The following is a 17,636-nucleotide window of genomic DNA, read 5'->3' on the forward strand; positions in this document are numbered from 1 at the left end:
CCATGATTGTGAGAGGAATGTTGAGAGACAGAAACCCACAAAAAGATGCCTGTTTTTGCAAACTCTCTAGCTCATTCGCCAATGTGGCTAGGCGCTAGCCTCAGGCAATTACAAGCTAGTGTCTGAGATGGCAAAGCTGTACAGAAAAGTGATAAAGGAAAACGTCAAAGAGAGAATAGCAGTGCTGGCTGATGCAGCAGAAGCCAGGAAAAGTGTTCTCAATACCCACCTGTCCTTCACCAACTACAAGACCAAGATGACTGTGCTCCGATGTCCTGATGGATCTATCACATCTTCCACAAGGGCAATGGAGAAGATTATCCATGACTTCTACTTGGATCTCTTCGATAGCCACATCCACCTGCCCACATACAAATTCCAAAGGATGGATATGTCATTACCAACATTCTCCCTTCTGAAATCCAACACACTATTTCATCAGTAAAGAAGTGAACAGCACCCAGTCCAGACAAGGTCAGACCCAAACACCTGAAGAATCTTCCCCCAGTACTCATCAATACACTGGATCGGCTCTTCACATGCTACCTGTCTGAATGAAAGGTTCGGTCCTAATGAAAAACAAGCAGGATCTTCCTGTTGTATAAGAAGGGAGACATCCATGACATTGACAACTATTACCCAATCTGACTGTTGTCCATCATCTACAAGCTGTTCACTTGAGTCGGATTGGCAGAACACTAGATGAAGGACAACCATTCGGGCAAGTAGGGTTCCGAAAAGGATTCAGCATGATCGACCATCTCCACATGGTGACCAAGCTCCTTGAGGATTTTCAGGAGTTCAAGTTGCTGCTCTGTCTAATATTCATCGATTTAAAGAAGGTCTTTTATTCTGTTGAAACTGAAGCGGTCATGGAAACCCTAGCCAAACACAGCATTCAAACTCAGTACATCAGGATCCTCTGTGAGTGGTATTAAGGATTTTCCACCAGGATCTCACCATTCTACAAGGAAGTGATCATTGATGTAAAGTGAGGGGTTCGGCAGGTGATACCATTTAACCGAAAATCTTTAGTGCCACCCTCAAGGATGTCATGCGACAATTGGATTGGAAAGGAATAGGAGTGAAGATAGATGGCCAGTAACTCTACCACGTCCGCTTTGCTGATGACATCATTCTAATAACACCAAACATTAGCCAAGCAGCAGGAGTGCTGGCCGACTTTGAACATGAGTGTAGAAAGGTCGGACTGCAGCTGAATCTCATGAAGACAATGTTCATGAAAAAGGTACTATTTCCTGACGTTCCATTTGTTCTCAATGAAATGAACTTCTCTAAATGCATGCAGCAGTTATGTGTACCTATGTCAAGAATTAAATATGACAAATGACCTAGCACCTGAGCTATGAAGGAGGAAGAGAGTAGTGTGGAATGTCTTCAAGAGCATCAAAGAAATAACTAAGAGGATGAAAAACTGCCAGCTTTGGGCACATCTCTTCAACTCCACCATTTTTCCTGCACTAGAATATGCCTCAGAGACATGGGCCCTACAAAAACAGGATGAGAATGTTATTCGGGTCTTCCAATCGGAATCCAAAGAGCTATGCTTGGGGTATAATGCTTCACTCAAATGAAAGAAGGAATCTGGAGTTCCGAACTCTGTCGACAATCAAGATTCAGGGACGCTCTCATTTGCCAAGAAGTCGAAAATCAGATGGGTGGGACACGTAATGTGATTTAAAGATGACCACTATCTAGAGCTGTTACTGACTGGATTTCACAGGACATCAAAAGAACTCTTGGCCGTCCACCGATGAAATAGTCAGACTTCTTTGTTAAGACCCTGAATGAATGGTTTGAGGCTCTTCATGTTCCTGAAGTGAGCAGGTGTCATTGGGCTACACTAGCACGTGACAGGGACGGATGGAGATGTTACTGGTGCCCGCTAGAGCAAATCGATGAATAAGAGGATATCAAGTGATAAATTGATCAAGAAATTGTTAGGATTCTAAGTTAGGGTCAACTTTTATCTTGAGGTCAACATCTTAATAAGAACTTAATTTTATGTATCATTGGATTCCTCCTTTCCAACTATATATGCTTATGGTGATATGTATGGCATGATAATTAATCATCATCGTCATCATCATCATCCTGTTGATCATCAATTTTCTTGAGCGGTCTCATTAATGTCTCCATTTGTCCTAGCCTTGAGATTTTAGAAGCCTCTATTTACTCATTCTTCCTAATGGTGCTGCATTGGAGGCTCTTTCAGGGTCAGGGCAATTAAATAGTAATACATAGTTTAAATATCTTTGTTTTCCCGATGACTGGTTACAGAAACTTTGGTACATCTACACAATGGAATACAACACAGCTGTTAGGAGAGATGAAGTCATGAAATTTGCATATAAATGGATAGACATGGAGAGTATCATGTCAAGTGAAATGAGTCAGAAAGAGAGGGACAGACATAGAAGGACTGCACCCATTTGTGGAGTATAGAATAACATCACATGAGTCTGACACCCAAGGACAGTAGATACAAAGGCCAGGAGAATTGCCCCATAGCTGGAAGCTTGCTTCATGAGTGGAGGGGAGAAGGCAGATGGAATAGAGAAGGGATACTAAGAAAATGATGGCTGGAGGAATCAGTTGGGATGGCAGATGCATTCCGAAAGTAGATAATGGAGAAAACATGATGACCTCTCAATGTCTGTGTTGCAAGCCATAAGGCCCAAAAGTAGAGAGAATGGGGAATATTGTCTGCCATGGAGGCAGGGGGAGGGTGGGAAAGGGGGGATATACCTGGTGGGGAATGTGCACTGGTGGAAGGATGGGTATTTGATCATTGAGAGACTGTAACCCAAACATGAAAGCTTGTAACTATCTCACAGTGATTCAATAAAATTTTAAAAAAAAAGAAAAAAAATCTTTGTTTTTGTGGTATTACCGATGATCAAGAGGAATTTTGATGACAGGATTAATAAATTCAAGTTAAGCTTAAATTTGAAGTTAGTAAAGTAGAGTGCGCTCTCTGTAGCACTGTCATCCTATTGTTCACTGATTTGATCAAGCAGGCACCAGTAACGTCAGCATTGTGAGACTTGTTGTTACTGTTTTTGGCATTTTGAATATGCCACGGGTAGCTTGCTAGACTCTGCCATGTGGTAGGGATACTCTAGGTAGCTTGCCGGGCTCTCTGAGAGGGATGGAAGAATTGAACCCCGGTTGGCCGCCTGCAAGGCAAATGCCCTACCTGCTGTGCTATCGCTCCAGTAGTGTACACTCTTTGTTATTCATTTATTTGAAAATTATTAATTAAATTTTCATTATAGGATAAGTTTAGTGTTGGGATTTCAGGAATCAAAGATAAAAAGTGACAAGATTTTTATTTGGGAAACTTAACCTATAGAGTAAATAGGATTTTCTTTTACAAATACTTTTCAATTAATCATGGTAAATCAAATTCATTCCCAAATCTTTAAAATTTTTGAAGCAGGGGTCGAATAAAGGAACTCAGTGGGGGTAGCTGTAAGAAAGCATTTAAATTTCAGGGGCATCAATTTGATTAGACAAGTTTCACTTTGTACAAGCATGCTTAGCTAAGATAATGTTGGAGGAAATACCCATTTTTTCTTCATGATCCTTGTGTTGTATCTTGTGTTGTGGCATAAGATTTCTTATTTTGAGAAGGATTACAACTTTTTAATTTTCAGAAAGCTTGGAATGGTCTAGTAGTGACCATCACAGACTCTTAAGTTTGATAATATTGGTAACTAATATTTGTAAGTTGAACCTGTGTTAGGTATCATAATTTGAAACTAGAACTTTATTATCTTATCTGAATTCTCTGACAATGGAGACACACTCTTGTTATTTCTATATCACAAATGAGATAAAGTTTGCTTACAGAAAATATAACTTACCTAATGATACGCAGCTAATAGAGTGAAGCTAGATTGCTTATTTCTAGGACTCACTGATTTTAATAAGTATTAATGCTGTAGCAAGATATACCAAGTTTGCAGATATTTATATTCTACATATACTAATATAAATTTGATAGCCACTTCAGCTTAAGAAAATTTATGCACCAAGTGGAGTCAAATGGCCAGGAATGTCATGTTCAGAACTTAGTAATACTGAACAGGGATAAATTACTGTTGTGGGGTTTTTGGTTGCACTGCTCTATTAATTTAATAACAGACTGTCTTTATTACAGTAAATAACATATTCATTAAAATATTTAAACACTCATGAATGAAGATAAGAGGCAATTAGAAATGCACTCTGCTAGCCTAGCTAACAAAGCAATGAAACCATTTCACTGCATTAGAGAAATCTTGGGAAGTGAACTGCATGTTGTCAGTACTGGACACTTGCAGTCTATTTCAAACCTATCACACATACTCACAGAGGCTAAGTGAAGAGCTATTTGTTCTAGAGAGAAAAATCAGCAGCCTTTCAGTTAAATTAAGAGATTAAGAAATAATGTAAGCCTTCATGAAGGAAAAGTTTGCTCTGGATTGGCTTAGGCTAATCCACCACGGTGAAAATATCATGCAGTTCTTCATTATTTCTGCATGAGAAACAAAATTTCATCCCAAATAGGGACCGCAAATGCAAATGCTTCATAAATGTCAGTTCTGCTGAATTGTTTCTGTAATTTTGTTTGGGATTCTAGTTTTATAGGCTTAAGGTAACCTGCCACAGTGAAGAGTAGCTCCTATGTGTCCTGATAGCCGAATTTTGGACATTTATCCTGATTAATTAAATATACACAACAAAGAGTGATTTTATGAGATAAAAATTATTTTTGGCTAATTTAGATCATCACCCTTGGAGCTCTTAATGGAGATATGATGTTCTGTAGTTACATAATGAGTTTGATGCAACAGAGAACATTGAGGTCATTATAATGATACACACTTATGAGAACTGGGTTATAAAAGTGGTGATGGAGAGAAAAGACAGATGAGAAAAATACATCTCATATTAATGGAGCTTGATTACTCTAAATTGACCATAGAAAAGAGTAGCTGAATTTATTCATTTACTTACGAAATAAGTAGTTAGCACCAATAGAATCTCAAGCTGAGGATCAAAGCTGAATACAGGTGATGAAAAAGTAATATACTGGTTCATGTGAGGTTGTATATCTAGGTAGAAATACATAAACACTACTGAGTTTGTAATGGAGGTATTTGACTGAGCCATGCAAATAAAGGAATGCTTACTTTCTTCTCTGATGAACTAACTCATTAGCCGAGGTCTTACATGTGGCGAAATTATCTTGGTAAATATGGGAGAAAGGATTGCTTTCGTCTAGGAAAGTTTTTGAATTAGAAGAAGAATAACATGTTACTGGAGAAACCAAAAGGCCCAAATGGAAAATAACAATGAATTACAGGCATCTACCATAAAACAAGAAATAATTCGAGACTTGTGATTGTTTTATTTTATTTTCCCGTTTTCTTGGGCGGAAAGAAGGACTTGGGCAATAAATACCCCTGTCTCTATGCTAAGGGATCATGCCAATTAGTGCTTGAGGGACTGTATACAGAGAGGAAATAGAACCAGAGATAATTGCATGCAAAGCAAGTGCCTAAACCCCTGGACAGTCTCTCTGGCCCAAAATGTGGTCTTTATTAACATGCAAATATGCTTATTTGTTCAACAACGTGCAATTTTGGATTTTCCTGCTTCCCTGAAATAAGTTGTGATAGCCACTTCATAAATCAAAACAGTACAAGAGAAATTTGAGAAACACTTGGAAGAAAATCAAATTAAAAGTAAGACGGTGGCAGAAATCAAATCAAGTATTACACCCATAGTTCAAACTTGAAAATAGATTAAAAAATTTTCGAGTAGAGGCTGGACAGAATATGTAGTCTTTAGCACAGCCTCCCAAATAACTAACAGACCAGAGACAAGGAGCCAAAGGTGTTCTTCCAACTCAAGCTGGATGGAATAATTTTAATACCAATTATAAATGAGAATGTGTGCACTAAAGAAGGAGGGAGAGAGAAGAAAAAACAGGGAAGAAAGAGGAAAGGGAGGACTTGAAAAACTTTAGATCAACTAACAGAATTTTTGAGAAAAAAAATTTCTGATTTACTGGAATCAGATATTTTTAAAGGCTTAAAGATAATCCAAGTGTATCAATAGAGAACAGACAAAAGAAAAGAATAGAATTTTTTTTCCTTTGGAACATTTATGGAAAGAGAAAGCAATTCAGAAATTGAGGTGAGTTTATGCTCTGACTTTAATTTTTGAAAGTTTCCAGAGATAAAGTAAAAAATAACAGAAAGTGGAGCCTTAGGTGGTCTGGCCCTGCTAGCAATATTTGTGCTTATTCAAGGACCCTCCTATATTAGAATACTATGGTACATGTCAGAATTGTGATGAACCAGTGATTTTTGTATGGTTTTATTCTGTACCCTTTAACTGAGACTGTTTACTGAGATTATCCTTATCCAGTCCTACTGTTGCATGCTGAATGTGTGTAGATCACATTTCAGTTTCATTTGAAGATTTCAATTTGTAGATTTCAGTTTCTTGATCTCTGGATTTAAAGGAACCATGTGCAAACACAACGAGAGACTGCTATTCAAGAGTGAAAGCTATTGTGTCTTTATTTTTATTTTTTGTTCACACATGGTGGTTCTCAGGGTTTGCTATAGGCTCTGTGCTTAGGGTTCTATATATAATTTCCCATCATTCATTTGTACTACCTATCTCTGCTATTAGACCATTTAGCTTTATGAACATAGGTGTATATTTTCCTCCATATGTCCAATAAACACATATACATATATATGCATATAATTATATATTTTATTGTTTTGAGGCAAAGTTCTGCCTAACTGGTTTTGTGGGGCTTCGCTCCTGTGTGAAGTTCAGCCCAAGTGTCTGGAGAGCTGCCTGGAGCATGGCAGTGGCTGAGAGTGGACTCTAGGCTCAACCAGACCCAGAAACAAAATCCTCTGTCTGCCTCCTCCAAGCTCTGGCACCTTAGGGAGAGGATCAAACTCAGATGCCCTACCCTACCCAAGTCAGATAAATACTTTACCGGCTAACCCGCACTACTTCCACTACCCAGCACCGCCACGCTCCAGGCTGCTCTCCAGACTGCACAGACACAACATAAGACACTTAATGCCTATTTCCCATAATTCACGCACCATATTTGATAGGGTTCAAATATGGTGTGAACCATGGGAACACCTCTAAGGGTGATTGAAGGCCACCCTAAAAGCCTCCATCCATCCTGCTCAGAGAGCCCAGCAAGCTACCAAGAGTACCCCGCCTGCACGGCAGAGCCTGGCAAGCTACCTGTGGCGTATTCAATATGCCAAAACAGTAACAACAATGGGCCTCATTCACCTGGCACTGAAAGAGCCTTCAATACGGCAGCATTAAGAAAGATGAGCAAGGAGAGGTTGAAAAAATCTCAGGGACAAACTAGACTGCCAAAACGAAGAAAGACTAAAATGACTGTCTGTACTTTCAATGCACATATGCTGGCATCAGAAGCATTCATCGAGGACCTGATGGTGCAAGTGCAGAAGATCAAGTACGATGTCATTGGTCTGACCGAAACAGGAAGACATCAATCACATCACGCCATTTTCGAGACTGGAGAAGAATTGTTCCTCGGAATATGCGAAAACCGAAGCATAAGGTGGCGTTGGTGTCCTTCTCAACACGAACTTGGCCATGACCATTGACTCATTTGAATGCCTAACAACCTGAATCAGATGATTAAGCTTGAATAGATGTGGCTCACTGCCATCAGTTTCTATATTCGTTGTCTACGCTCCAACATCCAACTATGATGAAGAAGAAATTGAGAAGTTCTACATGGAACTGGAGGGGGTCTATAAAAAAGACCACACCTTTTACAAGATCATTGTTGGTGATTTTAATGCTAAGACAGGCCTGAGAAGGTCGCCTGAAGAACTCCACATTAGGACACATGGCCTAGAATGGAACGATCAGGGTGACAGACTGTCTGAGTTCTTCATGTCGACCAAGACCATCCATGGTAACTCACAGTTCCAGAAGGCCGAATCTAAACGCTAGACATGGGAGTCTCCCAGTGGACAGTTCCACAATGAAATTGACCACATCATATTAAATCAAAGGTTTTGCCTGACCGATGTCGCTGTTGTCCCAAAATTCCAAACGGAATTGAACCACCATCTCCTTTGTGCAAAATTCTACTTCACAGAGCGTGGAGAAAGGTCTGCAAAGTTTGTTTAAGAAGGGAACTTCCAGAATGACCACCCACTGGGAGCTCTTTGGCACTATTGCGGCAACGTGGGAAGATGCCATCATTGACAACATTGACGAGGAATACGATCAACTCGTTCAGCAGCACCTCCATGACTGCGGGAAGAATGCTGAAAGTGAGAAAGTCACAAACAGACACCTGTCTTTGGAAACTCTGGAGCTCATTAGTCAACGTGGTTTGGCACAAGCCTCAGGCAACCACAAGCTAATGTCCAAGCTCGAAAAGCTGGGCAGAGAAGCAATTATGGAAAACCTCAAAGAGAGAAGAGCAATAGTGTTGGCCGATGAGGCAGAAACCAGGAAAAGTATTCGCAATGCTCATCTGTCCTTCACCAACTACAAGACCAAGATGACTGCCCTCCGACGTCCTGATGAATCTATCACATCTTCCAGAAAGGCAATGGAGAGGATTATTCACAACTTCTACTCAGATCTCTTTGACAGCCATGTCCACCTACCCACATCCCAAATTCCGCAGGATGGATATGTCATTCCCAACGTCCTCCCTTCCAAAATCCAACATGCCATTTATTGGTAAAGATGCATAGAGCACCCAGACTGGACAAGGTCAGACCCGAACACCTGAAGAATCTGCCTCCAGTACTCATCAATACACTGGCTTGGCTCTTCACACCTACCTGTCTGAATGCAAGTTTCCATTTCAGTGGAAATCCAGCAGGACTGTTGTGTTGTACAAGATGGGAGACATCCACAACATCGGCAATTATCACCCAATCTGCCTGCTGTCTGTCGTCTACCAGTTGTTCACTCATGTCATCCTGAATAGAATAGGCAGAACACTAGATGAAGGACAACCATGCGAGCAAGCTGGGTTCCAAAAGGGATTCAGCACGATTAACCATATCCACACAGTGACCAACTCATTAAAGTTTCACAAGAGTTCAAGATGCCGCTCTGTCTAATGTTCATCAATTTAATGGAGGCCTTTCATTCTGTTGATACTGAAGCGGTCATCAAACCCCTAGCCAAACAGGCCATTCAAACTCAGTACATCAAGATACTCCATGAGCTGTATTATGGATTCACCACCAGGATCTCACCATTCTACAAGGAAGTGATCATTGACCATTATACAAGGAAGTGATCATTGACGTAAAGAGAGGGGTTCAGCAAGGCAATACCATGTCACTGAAACTCTTCAGTGCCACCCTTGAGAACATCATGCGATGACTGGAATGGGAAGAAATGGGAGTGAAGATAGACAGTTGGCAACTACACCACCTCTGCTTCTCTGATGACATCGGTGTCATATCACCAAACATTAGCTGAGTGGCACAAGTGCTGGTTGACTTCGACCGTGAATTTGGAAAGGTCAGACTGTAGCTGAACCTCAACAAGACAATGCTCATGAAAAACAAACTAGTTTCTGACGTTCCATTTGCTCTCAATGGAACAAACATCTCTGAATGCAGCAGCTATGTGTACCTGGTCGAGAACTTAATGTGAGGTATGACTTGGCACCAGAACTGCACAGCAGGAAGAGAGCAGTGTGGAACACTTTCAAGAGCATCAAAGAAGTGGTTAAGACGATGAAGGACCTCTGACTCTGGGCACATCTTTTCCATTATACCATTCTTACTGCACTAACTTATGCCTCAGAGACCTGGGACCTACGCAAACAGGATGAGAATGCTATTCAGTTATCCCAAAGAGGAATCAAAAGAGCTATGCTAGAAGTATCTGTCTCACTCAAGTGAGAGAAGAATCTGGAGTTCCGACCTCCATCAACGGTCAAGAATCAGGGATGCTATCTCATTTGCCAAGACATCAAAAATCAGATAGGACAGACTCATAATGCGATTCAGAGATGACCACTGGGCTAGAGCTGTTACCGACTGGATTTCATGGGATGTTAAAAGACCTCGAGGCTACCCATCAATGAGATGGTCAGACTTCGTCAAAACCCTGAATGAACGGTTTGAGGCTCTTCCTGTTCCTGGAGCAAGCAGATTCCATTGGGCTACACTAGCATGCAACAGGAACAAATGGAGACATTACTGGCACCTGCTTTAGCAAATCAAAGATCAACGGGAAGACAAGTGATACAAGTGATTGTTTTGAAGGGCCACACATGGCTGTTGTTCCAGGCCAGATACTTTCTTTGATTCACTAACAAGTTTTCTGGTGCCTAAATAGTTTCTTACCCACAGTAAATGCTCAACACATACTTTCTGAATGAATGAGTGTCAGATTAGCAATGAATTCAATCAGAAGGGTTCCGAGTGGTGGTAACTTGGGATAGGAAGTGTTGATGCATGATGTCAATATACATTAGGGTAGAGGTGACTGTGGTAGAGGGACAATACTGTTGTGTTTTTAAGAGGTATTTATAAGCTTAAATAGATAGTCAGTTGAATGCAGCTTGTGAGGAAGAATGCAATGTTAATGTAATGTAGATTTCTGACCACAAAAGGGATCAATGAGGAACCAGTTTTAAGATAAAAATCATGAATTTTATTTGAATGTTTAACTTGATGATTAACAATCACATTGAACTTTTACAACTGAGAAATTATTTCCTGTATAATTCAAATTATAGATTATATTTTAGAATGTTGGTATTTAATATGCTATGGGATCATTTATATCTGTGGGGTTTTGATGAGAATACGTATGATTACTAGAGCTAAATTTCTCATCCCTTCCCATAGGAATTAGATTTGTTTTAAGCAATCCAATGCCCCTTTCTCTCTCGAAGTCATCTATAAGAGGGTAACTTAAGTGAGGAGCTTATCCATAGTGTAAATATGAACTAATAAAAGATTATCAGGCTCATTTACTGCTAGAGATAAAAATACTCACCTCTGTACCCCCACTCAAGGATGTTTTAAATGAGAACAAGCATATTTGCAAGATCACTATAGAAATGGAAACAAATATGACATTATTATTATATTGATCAAGTGATAACATAAACCTATTTTCTCTACATAGAATAAATTCTGGGTTTACTGATAGTTTATACTGATGAGTAGATGAAATATTTTTAGCTTATTTTTCATTGCTAAATAAATGGATTCTCAGCCCCAAGAATTTCAAGCAAGAATCAAATTGGTAGGTAAAAATTGTTGTAGGAATAAAGACTGATCTATCCATGAGATTATATCGATCTGCAGGGTAACTTAAACCCACTTTTTTATACATACGATAAACTCTAGGTTTATTTTTAATAATCTCAGTTAAGAAAATGGCTGGTTGCCTGGGAGATATTATGACTTCTTCTGTAGGCATGTCAAGAAATGAAATTGCCTAGTGATAAAAATTTGAAAAGGATAAGGATTGATGTAGTAAACCTTTTATTATAAATCTACCTTTGCAATGTATTTCTGAATTGAGGACTTGCATCCCCAAAGAGGCATTTATGCTGGAGATGAAAACTATCTGTCTGATTAAAATAGAAGAGTAGGGAAAATTGAGTTATTTAAATGTTAATTATGCCCAAACTAAACAAGTGCTTCCACAAGAAAAAGGGGAGTTTCTTTCTTCCTGCTGTAAGCCAAGGTATTTTTTTATATACTCACAAAGTATTTATTTAGCACTTAATTTATTTTATTAAATGGCTGTGTATTCCTGACTTGTACCTGTCAAATATCATACCCTGAAGAATGAAAATTTTTTAATGGCAGGGACTTGAGATTCCGCACCTGTTATATTCTCTGAGCCCAGGTACTTAAATACCGAATAGATTTTTTTTTTTTTTTTTGCTTTTTGGGTCATACTCGGTGATGCATAGGGGCTACTTCTGGCTTTGCACTCAGGAATTACTCCTGGTGGTGCTCGGGAGACCATATGGGATGCTCCTGCTTTGTACTCAGGGAGTGCTTTTAGCAGTCCTCAGGGAACCATGCAGTGCTGGAAATCAAGCCCAGGATCTCATATATGCAAGACAAGTGATCTACCACTGAGCTCACTTTCTGGCCCTTTATTTTATTTTATTTTTACATAATTTTAATTTTAATTCAATTTATTTGTTTTTGGACCAAACTGGAAGTGTTCAGGCATTGCCCCTGGCTCTGTGTCCAGGGGTCATTCCTTGTAAGGCTTAGGGGGACCTATAGGGTGCTGGGGATTGGACCCTTGTCAGCCACATGCAGGGTAAGTGCTTTCCCCCTGGACCTCTCCAGTACTCAGAAGAGTCTTGTCCCATACAGAGTGTGGTGTCAGAGTGTTAGCACAGTGGATGGGACGCTTGCCTTGCACAAAGTCAACTCTGGTTTGATCCCCGGAATCCCGTATGGTTCCCTGAGTCCCACCAGGAGTAATTCCTAAGCACAGAGCCAGGAGTAACCCCTGAGCATTGCTGGGTGTGGCCCAACCCCACCTCCCCCACCTCCCACCCACCCCCCACTCACCCCCACCCCAATCAAAAAAAAAATAACTGAGGATTTCTGCCCCTCTCTGAGAGCCTGGTAAGCTACTGAGAGTATCTCGCCCTCAGGGCAGAGCCTGGCAAGCTACCCGTGGCATATTCAATATGCCAAAAACAGTAACAAGTCTCACAATGGAGCCGTTACTGGTGCCTGCTTGAGCAAATCAATTAGCAATGGGATGACAGAGGTACAGTGGTATTATTTAAAAAATTTTGGGCTGATATTATTTAATACTGAACCTTGAATCTACTATGTTTGTTGCAGTAAAGAACCTCTTAGGTTTTATTATAGGAGTTTTTCTATAACTTCAATATAATAGATGGCAAATTATACATCAAGGCAATTATAGTCATGTGGAAATTCAGAAAATCACTTCTGCCTCTGATAGGATGTTTGGGGAAATTTAGATTGATTCTCAAGAAAGGTAGCATTAGTTTTGAGCTCTGCAGAATAGATACTATCAGAAAAAAGAGCTGCAATGTTAAAAATAAAACAATCCCCATTCAAAAATATAAACAAAGACAAGGAATCCAGAAAAAAATCATTGTACCTCTTTGGTATTATGCAAATGATAGTTTGGCTGTACCATAGCACATGTGATGAAGAGTACAGAAAAATGACTATAAAGTGATTCCAGGATGGAAGGATAAAATTAGATTACTTTTTCTATGTCACCAGACTGTTTGTTCAATATTATTCATGATCAGTATTGAAACCCAAATTATTTGAGATTTATTTTTTCTTTTTGGGTCAGACCCAGTGATGCACAGGGTTTACTCCTGGCTCTGCACTCAGGAATTACTCCTGGAGGTGCTTGGGGGACCATATGGGATGTTGGAAATCGAACCTGGGTCAGCCACATGCAAGGAAAATGCCCTAACCACTGTGCTATCTCTCCAGCAGTATGACAGTGACAGTGACAGTGATTGAAACTCAAAGGAGAATGATAAAAATACCTGGGGAGTTACTAAGATTCACTATAGATCAACTATACTCTGTGATACTGCTTATACCCTTTATTCTTAGACTGTCCTTTCTGCTTGCCTATATTAACTTAAGGATGTCCTAATGTATATATAGAGTATATACATTTATAGAGTAGTGAAAATACTATTTCCCTAGCCTCATCCATATACACATACATTAGCTTTTGGGAGCAGAGAAGTGAGGCTATTCCCACAGCAAGTAATTTTAAAACGACCGTGTTTAGTTCTGCTTTCTACGTGTTTGAGTTTTCCACTACACTGTAATTTGTTTTTAATACATTTAATCTCTCAAAACACCTAGTTCCGTGATGTGTATGAAGGAGTCACTCAAGTAAATTATGTTTAATCAATTTATTTTAATTAATTAATTAATTTTTTTTTGCTTTTTGGGTCACACCTGGCAATGCATAGGAGTTACTCTTGGCTCTACACTCAGGAATCACCCCTGGCAGTGCTCAGAGGACCATATGGGATGGTGGGAATTGAACCCGGGTCGGCCCCGTGCAAGGCAAACGCCCTACCCGCTGTGCTATTGCTCCAGCCCCTATTTTAATTTTTTATTGAGGTATCATAGTTTACAATAGTACTGAAGTTTTTATCATAATTGCAGAACCAGTGGACCAATCCTTCTACTAGTGTTTCAAGCTCTTCTTGTAGAATGACATTGGTTTCCGGTTTCTCCTCTGACACAAAGAACTGAGGTTTGCTGAGAAATACCCATCATAATACTCCTGAAGCACTCCCATTTCCTTAGTATTCATCTTTAACTTCTCTGTCCTCTGCTTTCTCTACCTGTCAATCACTAATTTCCCCTAGGCAGTACCTGTGACTTGTAAAGTCAAATTCCTCATATATCTCTGATTTCGTATTTGAAAGTGAATCATTGCTTTTCTCCATTCCTTTTGTCCTTTTGCATAGTTTACTTCAGAGCAATGTCCTTTTTGTATTGAGGATTTAACTGACTCAGAATAATTTTCACTCCTGGGCATTTGTTTTCTCATTTACCTCAGTTGCCCTTAGTTCCTTGTACTCCAAAAGCAGGGTCCATCCCAATGAAGGACTGGATGGATCCAGGGCAAGCTATGAGCTACTCTGGCATTGAAATGGGCCAGGCCAAATGCCATAATACTTAACTATAAGTTAAGAGCATGATCATAGACAAATTCTGTTTAATCCATAGAATAACAACTGGATTAAGACCCTGCTAGTGTTAGGAAAGATTAACCTGTCCTGAGTACTATAGTCTGGGATCTAAGTGAGATGTCCTCAGGAGAGCCACCCTGCAAGCTTAATGTATCTCTTACTGTGTCCATACAAAAACAGAAAGTAAAAGATTTTTAAGAAGTAGAATTAAGATGAATGTTTAAATGGTTGTTGGACTAAGGAAAGGAGAAACACACCCCTAGGTGGTATTTTGCTTCTGAGTGGATCTCCTAGCTGCAGGAGTTATTTGTCTTATCCAAAGGAAGGGCTTTCATACATTGTGCTACCCTGAATGCTTGGAGGTTGGGGTTGGACCTAGGCCACAAGATGGAGCGCAGAGAGACTACCATGGGGATCAGGGGGAGAAGGGAATGAGGAGCTTAGTGAGACTGGAACAGGTGCCTGGGGAGAATGGAATAAATGACAACTGATCACCAACCAGCCTCGTGACCTTGTTCCCTCTGGCACTCCGGCAGCTGCAGGCCAGAGTGGGGAAAGCAGCTCATGACCACCAAATGCACATGGCGGGCGAGAGAGACCACCACTGCCCACCGCTACTCACTTATTTATTTTGTGATTACACACTTCCCATCATTCTCCCATAGCCCTGCCCACTGTTCCGATCACCCTTTCAGTTCCTGCTTCTGTGGATCATGTCCCATGATTTGTTTCCACTAGGAATCATTTGATTCCTTTCTCTGCATCTTTGTGCCTCCACCTGAGCAAGAGCATCTGCTGATGAATCTTTTACTTTCTATCAGTTCAACCCTCAAAAAATGGAGGGAATGCAAAGGATCGAGATTGAAGCTTCACAATCAGGATGGAGAATTGGCTTATTGCATATACTAGACAAGTCTGCTTTTACATTGTGAGTCAAACTTATTAATGGGCCTCCTTGCACTAACAACCCAAGACACCAGAACAGAAAAGAACCTCATCTCTCAACTCAAATCACAAATGATTTGGACTGGGGGTAAAACCAGAACTCAAACTGAGCCAATCTGTTTGCACTCCCAGATTTTGGATTGAGAAAACCATGAAAAATGAGTAAAGACTCAAGCCTAGGAACACATAATTGAGTCCCATTTTTGGCAGAACAATAAAATGCAACCCTGGAAACTTCTGTTAAAACCCTGGAACTACTCTTGCTTTTTCTAAGAACATTTGTTTGCTTGACTTCATTTTAAATTGGATGAAATCCTTAATAAAACTGTTTGGAGATGGTTTGGATAGCATTTTATTACATGAAATCAAAATTGTCCAAATAAAAACTCTGCTCAACCCTCTGTCATCTTCCTCTTTGCTATCTTCTAATTCTATAATTATTTCTTGAGACTGGTAATAGATGTCAAATTTCACTGTAGGCAAATTCCTCTTAGAAAAGAGCCAAGTTTGATTTCGAATATCTCATGTGACTAGTAGAGATTAACATAAATGAGTGATTTGGTAAATGCAAAGGGGTTAAAATAGAATAGATGTTAGATGACCATTTAAGTGCTGATTGACTATCCTTCTCTTGATGAACATTATCAGAGTTCAAATTAACCTGCCAAGAACTCGTGTGGGTTTCTGGTGGCTTACTAAAACAGATATTCAGTAGGGTTTTGTAACTGGTAGACCAGAACTAGAATTTTTGAGCTAGAGGTGGAGATCATTCAGAGTAACAGAAGTTACAAATATCAATATAAATATAGCAGAAGCAGAGTATTATCTTAGACATGCTTGCTAACAAGAGATTTCTTTTTCTTGTTTTTATTTTATTACTATAAAGTTCTTCACAATAATTCATTCCATTTAATACTGGAACACCAACCCACCACCATTGCACCTTCTCAGTACCATATTTCTAATGTTTCCATCCCAAATCCCAAACCGCATCCCCAAAAGTGAACTGAAACAATTAATTTTGTGTTGCTTGTTATAAATAGTCTGCTAAAAGCGGTCCAATAATGTTTCCTTAAAGGAAAATATGTGAAGATTGTATTTCATCCTGGAACCATTAAGCCCTTGTTAATACCAGATTTAAATTTGTTTGTGACACTGATGTAACCAAAATTATGTGTGTACCCAAATTATGTGTGTATGTGCATACATCTATTTTAAATTGTATGTTATATGTGAAAAAATAATATAAAATCCACCCTTTTAATTCTGAAATATATATAGTATATTAAGCTATGAACACGATGGTGTATCAGAGCCCTAAAAAAGGTTTTCAGTCTTCTTGACTGAAACTTTAGCACTAACCAAGAAGCAAAACTCAATTTTCTTCTGCATTCAACTCTTGCGAAGCACTGTTTTGCTCTCTGCTTCTATGAGTTTGGTTACTCCTAGTGGCATTGTCTTGCACTTGTCAGTGAAACAATCTCTCAGTCTGTGGGCTTTTTCTCTGGGTGCAAGAAGAATCGTGTAACCAAGCTAAACTTTGAAAGTTCATTTTATTTTTCCAAGCCAAGAGGTACATACGTACCTCTTGCTAACACTTCAAATAGAAGTCTAGCACATTATCTCTGAAGGCTTTGCAGAATTTTTGAAGTTGGTGCCTCTGTACAGGGTTTATATCTCCTCCCAGCTGGAGGCGTGTCTAACTGTGACACAGAACCTTGTGTAGATGTAGCCTGCTGGCTAGTCCTAATGGGAGAAGCCAGGGAGACAGAGCTGATGGTTTCTTCTCTGGGAAGGAGGCGGGTACGACAAGAGAGGAGGCTAATCATTTTAACAGACTTCTTGCCTTTGCCTGAGGCTAAAGCAGTTCTGCTTGGAATGGCAAAAAACAGCAAGAGTGGCACTCTGTGCA

General features: G+C 39.8%; 1 pseudogene; it reads left to right on the forward strand.

Annotated features, from left to right (window-relative positions):
- The first annotated feature begins 7,457 nt into the window (after positions 1-7,457).
- LOC129405796 (uncharacterized) lies at positions 7,458-9,232 on the forward strand (annotated as a pseudogene).
- Positions 9,233-17,636: the final 8,404 nt, after the last annotated feature.

This window comes from Sorex araneus, chromosome 6 (genome assembly GCF_027595985.1).
Source record: "Sorex araneus isolate mSorAra2 chromosome 6, mSorAra2.pri, whole genome shotgun sequence".
Taxonomy (NCBI): Eukaryota; Metazoa; Chordata; class Mammalia; order Eulipotyphla; family Soricidae; genus Sorex; species Sorex araneus.